An 11,069-nucleotide genomic window follows, 5' to 3' on the forward strand; every position below is an offset into this window, starting at 1 on the left:
AGTGCATTGGGGTCGATACAGTGGGGTCTTGTACCTCAGTATCACTTGACCAAATTAGAAGGCACAAGAGTGGTCCATCCTTGTCATCTTCAGAGAAATAGTTAAAGGAGGCACACTCTTGCCATTGTATACTGCTGTTACATTTGTTCAGTCATGGAGCCTATGGGAATGACGATAACCCTGCAAAGGGAATGCGTCCTGTAGACTTGAAAAGACTGTGCCCCAGAAGTAGTGAAATTGGTAGAATTCATTAGAACTCCTGAAGAAAAAAAGATGTAAGTATTGTGACGAGTATGTGAAAATGTCACTTCCCGACAAAATTTATAAGGTCTTTCAATGCAATGTGGTCTGCTACCTGATGTCAACTGCCTGTCACATTAAGAGTTGATCCTTAGTATGCCTATAGCTCACTTCCTCGTGGTTTATGTATTTCCTCCTTTGTATGGATAGCGGTAACTGAGAATGTTTTGTGATTCAAATTTATTGTGCATGTAGTATGTGAACATCAGTGATAGACAAGGTCTTCTGTACACTTAAGACTCTTATCCTGTGGTGTCCTTCATATATGTGTGTGTGTGTGTATACATACATACATATATATACATATATATATACACATATATATATACATACATACATACATACATACATACTCCATGGGAAATCATTACTTGGAAACATTTGGTTTAATAAATATGGAATTGTTTCAGACTTGCTGGTATGAGTCATGTAATTGCACTCCCTTCCCAACGTTTCATGCCCTTTTAAACAAAAATGGTCCCATGCTAACTCATGTTTCTGCATGGGGCCTCTCCTCGTCCTGACCACTTGTCTCATTGTGTCCTGTGATGCAGAAGCATTAAAAACAAGTGTGTGTTCGGCATCTCTCATTTTCTACAAGCAGAATTCATTTCTCCACAGTCAATGAGAGAACTTCCCCTCTGGCCAGAATCATGGTACTTCCTAAACTGTGAATCATCTAGGGGAACTTCCCCCTTTGTTCAAAATATCTGTGATCGTATGGACCTTCAGTAATGCTTCCAGCACTGAATATCTCCTACTTGAGATATTCTATCAGTAGGAGATGAAAAATACATTTCCCTATCATTGAATCTTGTATTATTCGAGTGTGTACTCCTGCGTGTATGAGAGAGAGACAGAGAAACAGAAAGAGACAGAGAGGGATGGAGAGAGGGAAAGAGAGAGAATATTTTGGTATGTGGTACATGTGTAAATGTGTTCCTATGTGTAGCACGTATGTGTGAATACACGTGTATGGAGTATGCAGGTTTATGCATAAATCTTTTAGTATGCAGTACATGTGTAAATGTGTTCCTATGTGTAGCACATGTGTGTGTGAATACACGTGTATGGAGTATGCAGGTTTATGCATAAATCTTTTAGTATGCACTACATGTGTAGATGTGTTCCTATGTGTAGCACATGTGTGTGTGAATAGACGTGTATGGAGTATGCAGGTTTATGCATAAATCCTTTAGTATGCAGTACATGTGTAAATGTGTTCCTATGTGTAGCACATGTGTGTGTGAATACACGTGTATGGAGTATGCAGGTTTATGCATAAAACTTTTAGTATGCAGTACATGTGTAAATGTTCATATGTGTGGCACACCTGTGTGTGAGTGCATGTATGCATCTCTGCATGTTTTCAGATTGTGTAAATCATTTGGTATGTGCTTCATATATATGTGTTCTATGTGTAGACACACTTGTTTTTGAATGCATGTGTCCACCTCTGTGTATGTTTGCAAGTGTAAATCTTTTGATATGTGGTTCATATATATGTGTTCATATGTGTAGCACACATGTGTGGATATGTGTGTGAGAGAGTGTGCAGATCTTTTGGTATGTGGTACGTATGTTTATGTGATCATAGGTGTAAGTGGAGACTTCACGTTCATTTCCTGGCCAACCAGACCCAAATAGTCACAACAAAAACTTTATTAATTACAACACAGTTTTGCCGACGGCCCAGGCATATTCCTAGCTATGTCTTACATCCTAAATTAACCCATTTCTACTCATCTGTGTATCACCACGAGGCTGTGGCTTACCGGTAAGTTTCCGGTGTCTGTCTTTTTTGGCAGGTGCATGGCATCTGCCTGACTCTGCCGTCTTTCTCCCTGCATTCATTTTAAATTTCCCACCTAACTTTGTACTGCCCTGCCATTGACCAAAGAAGCTTCTTTATTAACCAACGGTAGTAAAACCTATTCATAGCATACAGAGGGGAATCCCACAACACATGTGTGTAGAACTCATGTGCGTGAATGCATGTGCACGCATGCGTGCGTGTGTTCACAACTGCATGTGCATATGCTGGCAGATATGATTTTGCATGTAGAAGCCATACATACTCCAGGCACCCACCTAACTTATTTTGACACAGGGTAACGCTGTGACCGTGGGGCTCATTGATTGGTCTAGAGCGTTAGGCCATTGAGTGCCAGGATTCTACCCTGTCTCTCTTCTTCAGTGCTGGTGTTATAGACACTCACCGTTGGCCTTAGATGTGGTATGTGTACGTATCTGTGCATGTGTATGTATGTGTATATGTATGTATGTGCAAATATGTTCGTTCAGGTTCCCAAGGAGGGTGTCAGACCCCACAGAGGGGGAGTTATCAGTCACCTGACAGGGTTCCTGGGATTTGAACTCGGGTCTTCTGGAAGAGCAACAAGTGCTGCTCTTAAACACCGAGCCGTCTCTACATCACCTTGTGCTGAGGTTTTCAAAGGTTCTGGAGATCTGAACACATCTGGGCTATTTGGTATCTCTGGTCCTGGTTGTAGGAGCCTGATATGGCCTGGTCCAACAGATAGTGAAGATCACCAGGCTATTAATCACCTCCAATCCCCAGCCTTCTGGATGGAAGAACAGGTCTCACATCTTTTCCGTTGAGAAGACATTACTGCATGCTTAACGTTCCTGGTTTCCCAGGAGATCTGTGGGCACAAGGATCTTCCTGCTCCCCACAGACTGGGACACTGTGATTGGAGCTGAGATGTGACCCAGGAGACAGACCCACATTTGCAAAGTGTAGATGCCACACAGTGAAATAATGAGAACTGTCACAGAATGTGTTCTGTATGCATCATCAGTGTGGACAAGGAACGGATAAAATTTCTGAGTTCAAAGCCTATGAAACGAATATGTACGTGGAACTGGGGAGATGGCTCAGCAGGTAAAATGCTTGCTGAATTAGCATGAAGACCTGAGTTCAGATCCCCAGAACCATTGAAAACCTCGGCACAGGGTGCTGTAGAGACAGCTCGGTGTTTAAGAGCACTTGTTGCTCTTCCAGAAGACCGGAGTTCAAATCCCAGGAACCCTGTCAGGTGTCCCAAGACTGACTGATAACTCCCCCACTGGGGGGTCAGACACCCTCCACGGGAACCTGAACGAACACATTTGCACATACATACATGGACACATACACACACGCACAGTTACACACACATACCACATCTCAGGCTAACGGTGAGTGTCTGTAACACCAGCACTTGAGAGAAAAATTTGTGAGATGTAGCATCTGAGAGCAGGGAGAAGGAAGCAGTATGGCGAGGCTGCACACCATCCATGCACATGTGTACGTGGGATGAAATGGCACCACAGATGTCATTCATTTCTAACACTAATGTTACAGACCATAAAATTAATGATGGGCAAGGATCATGGCTCAGTGGGTTAGGTTTTCCCATGCAAACCTGAGAACCTGAGTTCAGATCACCAGCGCCCACGGAAAATCCAGGCACAGCAATACTCTTAAACCCTAGAGCCGGCATGTCTGGCGTGGAGGACAGATTGCTGGATCCATCCGCAAAGCTCTCTGGCCACTCCGCCTGACAAAATCAGTGAGTTTCATGTTCACTGAGAGACTGTGTCTTAAAAGATAAGGTAAATCTGCAGCCAACTAAGCTGCACGGGAGGTCCCCTTTCTCAGCGGGGCGCGCTGTGCAACGGTTGCCAGCAGCTTCTCACTGGGGCCTGGTGTGCAATGCTTGCCAACAGCACACTCGTTCGGAGTGACCTCACCCTGTTGCCTGTATGGGCTCCCCGAAGGGACCTTGGAGACAATCTTCTGAAGGCTCTTCGAGCTCTGACCTCAATGTCGCCTCCAATCTAGGCCCCAGACAGGTATTCGCTGTGCCCTAGGGAAGCCTCAGGTCACCACGGCCAGGGGTCTCACTGTCCAGGCCATCACGTCCACCTGAATAATGCCTCAGAATAAGGAACATCGGATCGAGGCCCTAAGTAAAGCCAAGTTCAAGCTCTCCGTGCTGCCAGAGGCAAGTGGTGTTATTAAGCCCCTTCCTCCCACTTTCTTGCCCTGGTCGTCCTCACTGAGTTCTACTTTGTCTGTCTCTCTCAAAGAGGTGAGGCTTCACTAAACTGAATGTAGATTGATCTGAAGGACACAGTCGCTGAGAAGTGACTCGTTCCTGATGGCCGAGGGGTCAGCTGCATCACCAATCCTGGTCCCACGGGCATTGGCGGGCCCCGCACTCCTCGGGGCTTCTACTGTGGTGCTACCCTCTACCCTACTAAATCATGTTCAGTAATAAATATCACATCCTGTCTGGGAAAAGAGGGGTTACAGATGATACGCAGTGTCAGCCTTTGCCCTACACAGTCACACACACGGCAGGGGTGAGGGTGAAACACAAGAGGAGGAAGGGAATACTAGGGAGGGAGAGGAGGGATGGAGGGAGGGAAGAGGGAGAGAAGAGGGAGGGAAGAGGGATGGAGGGAGGGAAGAGGGATGGAGGGATGGAGGGATGTATGTGGTAGTAAAGTCAATGGGCTAGTAAGATGGCTGAACAGGCACATTCCACCAGGCCTGATGAGTTGGGTCCAATCTCCAGGTCCGACAACTTCAGGACTCACTCCCAAGGTCTATCCTCTGTCCTATCTGTGTACGTGTGCGTGTGCGTGCACACACACACACGTAACATTTTTGTAAAAAAGAAAAAAATCCATCAGGTTGGCCTTCAAAGGAAGACTAGAATTCACCATGAAAATTTGGGACAAAGAGTGGTAGGCAGAGCCACAGGACGGGAAGGACAGGAGAATGTGATCCTCCTTCCTCTCTCCCCTCCCAGAAGGCTTTTGTTCTCCATCATAGATTCATTTCTGTAATCTACACAAAGAATAGGCTTAGCTCACAAACTCCGGGTAAAAGGTCAAGCAATTTCAAGTGTGCTGAACAGGGCTGGAGAGATGGCTCCATGGTTGAGAGCTCCAGCTGTGGTTCCAGAAGACTGGGATTCAGCTAGCCACCGCCGACTTTGGGTAGCTCACAACCCCCTGTAACTCAAGCCCTAGGGGAACTGAGCCTAAAGTCTGACCTTCCTGGTACCGACACACACTGGGAATATGCTCGCAAAGACTCAACAAGGAAGATAAATGTCAAATGTACTGAACACAGATTCTCGGGATTCCTTCAAAAGATACAGCACAGGACAAGAGTAAGAGAATGACACAAGAGTCAGACAAACACACACGCACGCACACGCAGAACTACGTGAGTAAAATTAAACTCTAAAGAGAACACTAGAAAATGCTCGTGGAAACACCCACCGAAAATACTGAAACTGTAAGTGCCTATGCACACACTCACAGATAAAATATTTTTGACCAAAGGGAAGGGCAGGGATCTTCCAGCCAGTGTTGAATAATGCCAGAAATGAGTCTGGATGTCTTTGGGAAAAGCCAGAGCCCCACTGCAAGCTCTAAGCCAACACGTGAAGATCTGGCTCTGCCTCGGGAACCGTGTTAACAGTCTAGCGCATCTGAGCACGAAACTACAGAGTTGTGCTCTACTGAACGTCTGAGTGAGCAGGTGGGGCTGGTTTTCCATTTGCAATGCAGTTGGCTCTGTGACCTCATGAATGGATGAAAGCAAGCACGGAAAGGCGGATCCCACCGTTATTTATTTCTTCCTGAAATAAGCAAGGTAACATTCACTTTGGGCAGGTGACAGAGAACCAAAGCAGCCTGTCGTAGAATCAAAAGACATTGGCTTCCTGAATGTAACTGGCCCTGCTGGGGAGAATGTCAGGGTCAGGAGGGTCCACACTTAAATGTTGCTACTCACAGAACTGTTGGGGTTCACTTCATGGTCAACAGAGTCTCAGTCTTATTTCTAACCGACAAAGTAAAGAGAAAGGAGCTGCACTGACTACTACTAACACCCTCTGGGCACGGCTATTGCTCCCTGTGCCTCCTCCAGGTGAGCTTCAGAAGGTTTCTTCACAGCTGTAAGGACCAGGGACTGAAGGTACGTTTCAACTACCGACACATCCTGCTCTTGCTGTGGGAAAACGGAGAGTTAGGGGATCATTGTTCCATCTCTGCCCTTAGGAAGCCATTCCGAGGCACACAGCATCACAGACCCACGACTTACACTTTCCATGATAACTCTGTCCTGCGCCTTGGAGATTTGTTTCTTCACTTCACTTTCTTCGCCACCAATGAGAGTTTTGCCATGTTCATGCAAGTCCTTGGCTTTCTGAAACAAACAAACGAACAAATCTCCACTCGAGTCTGGCTTGACACCTCACCTCATGTAATTTTAAAAGAACCGACTTTGCATAGCCAAAGGATGCTTGTTAGGAATTCAGAGTAAGAACAGTGGCTACTTCAGCACATCTAAAGAGTTACTCCACTTCAGGAAACCTTCCAGTCCCACATTTTAAGGTGGTATCATTGTGGGACAAGAAGAGCAAAGGGACTTATCAGGAAAATGGGTGGAGATATGTTAAAGGCCTCATGTGGGGCAGACCTGGGAGGCCAGGCATGGGCCCACATTGGAGACTCCCCAAGGATTCCCACACTGGACACCCCCAAGGCTGCCCAGAGGAAGGAGCCATTTGCCATGCCCATAGAATGTGATTTTCACCGAAGAACACACAGTGTGCAACCCCACGACCCTTCGGTCTAAGGAAAGCTCAAGCCAGGACTCAAATCCCTCTGTTCTCTCAAAGGACACTGCAGGGGTGGACACAGAGGAGAAAGAAGTGTGTCGCCCTCTTTCCAGAAAAGGGCAAAACTCCGGTCCAGTCCCTGCCCTATTCCCGGGGTCCAGAGCAGCTTAGGAACAGATGACCTGCACACTAGCTGAACACAGGTATGGAAGGGGAGCTTGCTGGGCTGGCGGCTGAAGAGGACACAGATGGCGACTGCAAGCAGTAGAAACATTAGGGAAGACAGCGCACATGGTGCTTTCTGGGCACAAAACAGAAGCAAAGCATGGGTAGGGAATGGGAGTCACTTCAGGAGAAGCTGGTACTCTGGGAGGGAAGACGGGGAGACAGAAGCAAGCAGCCAGTGAAGCTTTCAAGAAGGTGTGGGTGGTGTGTGTGTGTGTGTGTGTGTGTGTGTGTGTGTGTATGTTAGAGGGTGTTGTGCGGAGGACACAGGAAACAGAGAGAACAAAGCAAGAAGGCCACCGGGAAATCTGGGAGAGGGAAAGGCCGTGTTTCAGGACAACAGTCTCTCAGAGGCAGAACTGAGGACTAGGAAAGGAGGGAAGCCTGGGTGGAGAAGCAGAGGGAGAGCGAGAAGAGCGAGCACAGGGCAGAAGGGACCACCTGGGAAGCCAGAGAAACCCAGTCACAAGGCTCCCTCTGAGCTACTGCTGCTGCTCACACTGAGCACCCACAGTTAGAAGGGAGCCTTTCTGGGTGGCTCTTCCAACAGGCTCCCAGGCAGTACTCAGCTGCATTAGAGCTGCATGTTCCCTTTCTTAAGCTCTTCCTAAAGGCCTAGATGTATGTAGGTGGCTTTCAAGGTCTTGAATACTAACTTATATTTCTGCGTGCATGGGGGTGCAGGAGAGTGTGCATGCACATGTGTCTGAGTATGGCGACCAGAGGTCATAACAAATTCAAAGTGATTTCCTTCACGTGTACCTGTCTGCAAGCATACGTGTGCACTCGGGAACACCTACGCCTTCCAGAACCCCTCACCACATCAAGTTTTGAGGCAGGGTCTCTCACGAAACACGAGGCTTTACAGTTTGACTGTTCTGGTGGTCCCACAAGCCCCAGGGATCCTTTTGTCTCTACCCTCTCCACTCTGGGCTTATAGGCACATTCCTGGAGTACACGGGGGTGCTAGGAATATTCACTAGGGTACCAACAGGGGTACTCACACTTGCTCAGAGAAGACAGACCTAGCTTCTCGCCAGCATCCTGAAAACATTCAATTTACTATGACACATGGAGCACTTTAGATAGGGCATCTGAGTCGGGTCTGAGGAGAGATCTTTCACAGAGCATTTTAATGAGAGCATCAAAAAGAATTCCCACTGAAGGGCTGCTTCAATCCCTGGATATACAGAGGTCACTTAGGACCTGGAGCTTCAGCAAGGGTAGAACTGCCAGCTCGCAGTTCAAAGAGGATTAACCCTCTACCAGTTTTTTCATTTCCCACATCTCTTGGGGAGATGCTGAAACGCATGACCACCAACACTGGAGAACAATGCTAATGTCGGAAGACTATAAATGTATGAAAGAAAATAAAAGCTACCCTTGCCCATTGTGTATTTCACTGATCTGTCCAATCCAAACAGTCAGAGAAAACCAGAAGGATCCCCAGACGTGCCAATCTCCATCGCAATGTCACCGGAGGTCCATAACTCATCACTGCGATGCACTGTGATCCTCTCTAAGCAGAGCTCTCGTCACCAGCTCCTGTGCTAGAAAGCTGCCCCCGACACTGTCATCGGCTTCCCAGGTCAAACAAACCTTAGCATCGCTCCTAGGTGTGGGGAAAATTTTCCCAAGAGAGTGTGATCATGCTCTGCAAAACTAATTACTTCTCCCACAAGCTGAGAAAGGGCCAATCTGTCTTCTCCTTTTATAGACACGTGGCATGGCATAGGGGTGTGTTCTGTTGACAAGTGCAATCTACCAGACCTTCAAAAATGTGTCACGTAAATCTTTAGCGTTTCCAATCGTAGTTTCGTGATCCCCTATAGCTTTCTGTAAAATCTTCATCTGCTTCCAAGTTATAAGCTGAAACGTAGGAGAATAATGACAAAATGTCAGTACAACTGAACATCCAACCCTGCTGCCAGTCACAGAAATCGCTTCCCGTGATGTTTTGTGTGCTGACATTTCAAGAACGCGTTTGAAGACATGCCCTTCAGTGCCAAAAGCAACATAACAAGACCTGACCTGTCACAGAGGGAGATAGTCCGTCTAGCTGGTGCAAAAATACTATAAAATCGTTATTCAGTTTGAAATTAACATAAGCCCCACCTCATCTGTGGATTCCCTCCTCACTCGCCAAAATTAAGCACAAAACGTTCCTTTGTTTATTCACAAAGTATTTTGAAGACACCGAGGGCACGGACTAGCTTCCAAGGAATCCCTTCTCCCAACCCTCCCCCCCCCAAAAGTTCTTCATCAATCAGTCATTCCCCGGAGTGTGACATCATCCCATCAACTGTATTATCGACCTAATAAGAAGGGCAGGGAAGACGAATAGCAAACATACTGCAGCTCCTGCGGTCAAACATTCCACAGCAACATGTCAAAAACTGCAAGCACTCGATACACAAAGTCTAGAAAGGCGGGGATTCTTCACGGCTCTGCTTTCACCCTCCTAGGAAACTGAGGCAGGGAGGTGACTCATTTTCTGAGTTTTCATGAGGAGCAAGCAGCAGGACTATGGCTGCATGGCAATCAGTGGGGTCCGGAGAACATGCTCCTCACCGCCAGACTGGAATCTGTCTCCATCTCCCTCAGATTCCAGGCTCTGCTTCCCTACTTTTGGAAGTCAGCATCTTTGGGAGTACCGCCCTGTCCTCCATCAGGATGAAAGACTCCTCAAAGACAGCACTAGTCTGTGTCCATGAACACTTAGCTACCTCTGAACGCTAAGCCTCCACCTGCTCTGCCACAGCCACAGGCACTGCTCTCACTCTGCCTCCCTCGTCACTGTGTCAGAAGTCTACCTGGGACCGCACCCTCACCCTGTCCTGCACCTTTGGCATCTGCACTGCACGGATGGTATAGCTTTCCCTCTGAGCACCCAAGCCCATACCTTCTCCTGCGCTCTCCAAGCAGTGCCTACTCCGCCTCCCTCCTATGCTGGCTCCTAAGCCATGACCACACCACCCCTCCACAGAAAAAGAAGCAAGCTGGAGAGGACGGCCAGTCTCTCGGGGACACAAGCACCACCCTCCCTGTCTCCCGATGCTCATGTCCCGTCCTGTCCTGTCGGGTCCCTTTCCGTGGCGATATGCAGCATCAAAGCATCAAAGCCCCGCCACTTCGGAAACAGACAAGGTGGCTCTATTCCAAGCTAAGAGCGACACTCACAGCGAGGTGATCTTCTTGCTTCCTTGAACTCTCCACATCGTCCAGCCACCCCTGATGCAGCGACTCAAACATCTGGGAGTGCATGGCGTGAAGCTCTTGCCTGTGAAACACAGTCACAATTACTGAGCACTGTCACGCTGTGTGAGGCTACGGCAAGGACGCATGCACACACTTCACATTTTGAGACAAGAGCCAGGCGCAAAAGAGAAAGGGGGCATGAATTAAATTGTCTCCTGAGAGGCGGAAATATCACTCTCGTCCCAGAAGAACTTGTCTTAATTTGCTACCGGTGTCATCACTTTGTGCGTCTTCCCTCTCGCACGCCGAGGATGCTCGGAGGCATACGTTTCCCAAGATTGCATTTCCGGCTTAAAATTAGATTCATCTTCCCTTCCCCTTATGGAGTAACCTAGATATCCTGAAAGCCCAAGTCCGTGTACTGAAGGCAACATACCCTTCATCTTCTCGGAGTCACATACACAAAGAGTGCACAGAACCATTTCCCCACACGGGGACGACGATTTACCAAAGAGAGCGCCGATGGCACATCCTAAAAGGTACAGTTTTGAGGACCACAGAGGCCTGGCCTTCCTCACAGGACATTATCTGTATTGTCATCTGACCGGTGAGGAACTGTTCTCTTACCAGTCCTGCTGCAGCTAACACACCTGAGCGGCATAAACGAGGGGGGCGGTCCTCCAGCTATGGACAGGACTA

General features: G+C 47.7%; 1 pseudogene; it reads left to right on the forward strand.

Moving 5' to 3' along the window:
• Positions 1-3,924: 3,924 nt before the first annotated feature.
• LOC121440351 lies at positions 3,925-4,100 on the forward strand (annotated as a pseudogene).
• The last annotated feature ends 6,969 nt before the right edge of the window (positions 4,101-11,069 follow it).

This window comes from Microtus oregoni, unplaced genomic scaffold (genome assembly GCF_018167655.1).
Source record: "Microtus oregoni isolate MIOR12 unplaced genomic scaffold, Mior012 000067F_003, whole genome shotgun sequence".
Classification (NCBI taxonomy): Eukaryota; Metazoa; Chordata; class Mammalia; order Rodentia; family Cricetidae; genus Microtus; species Microtus oregoni.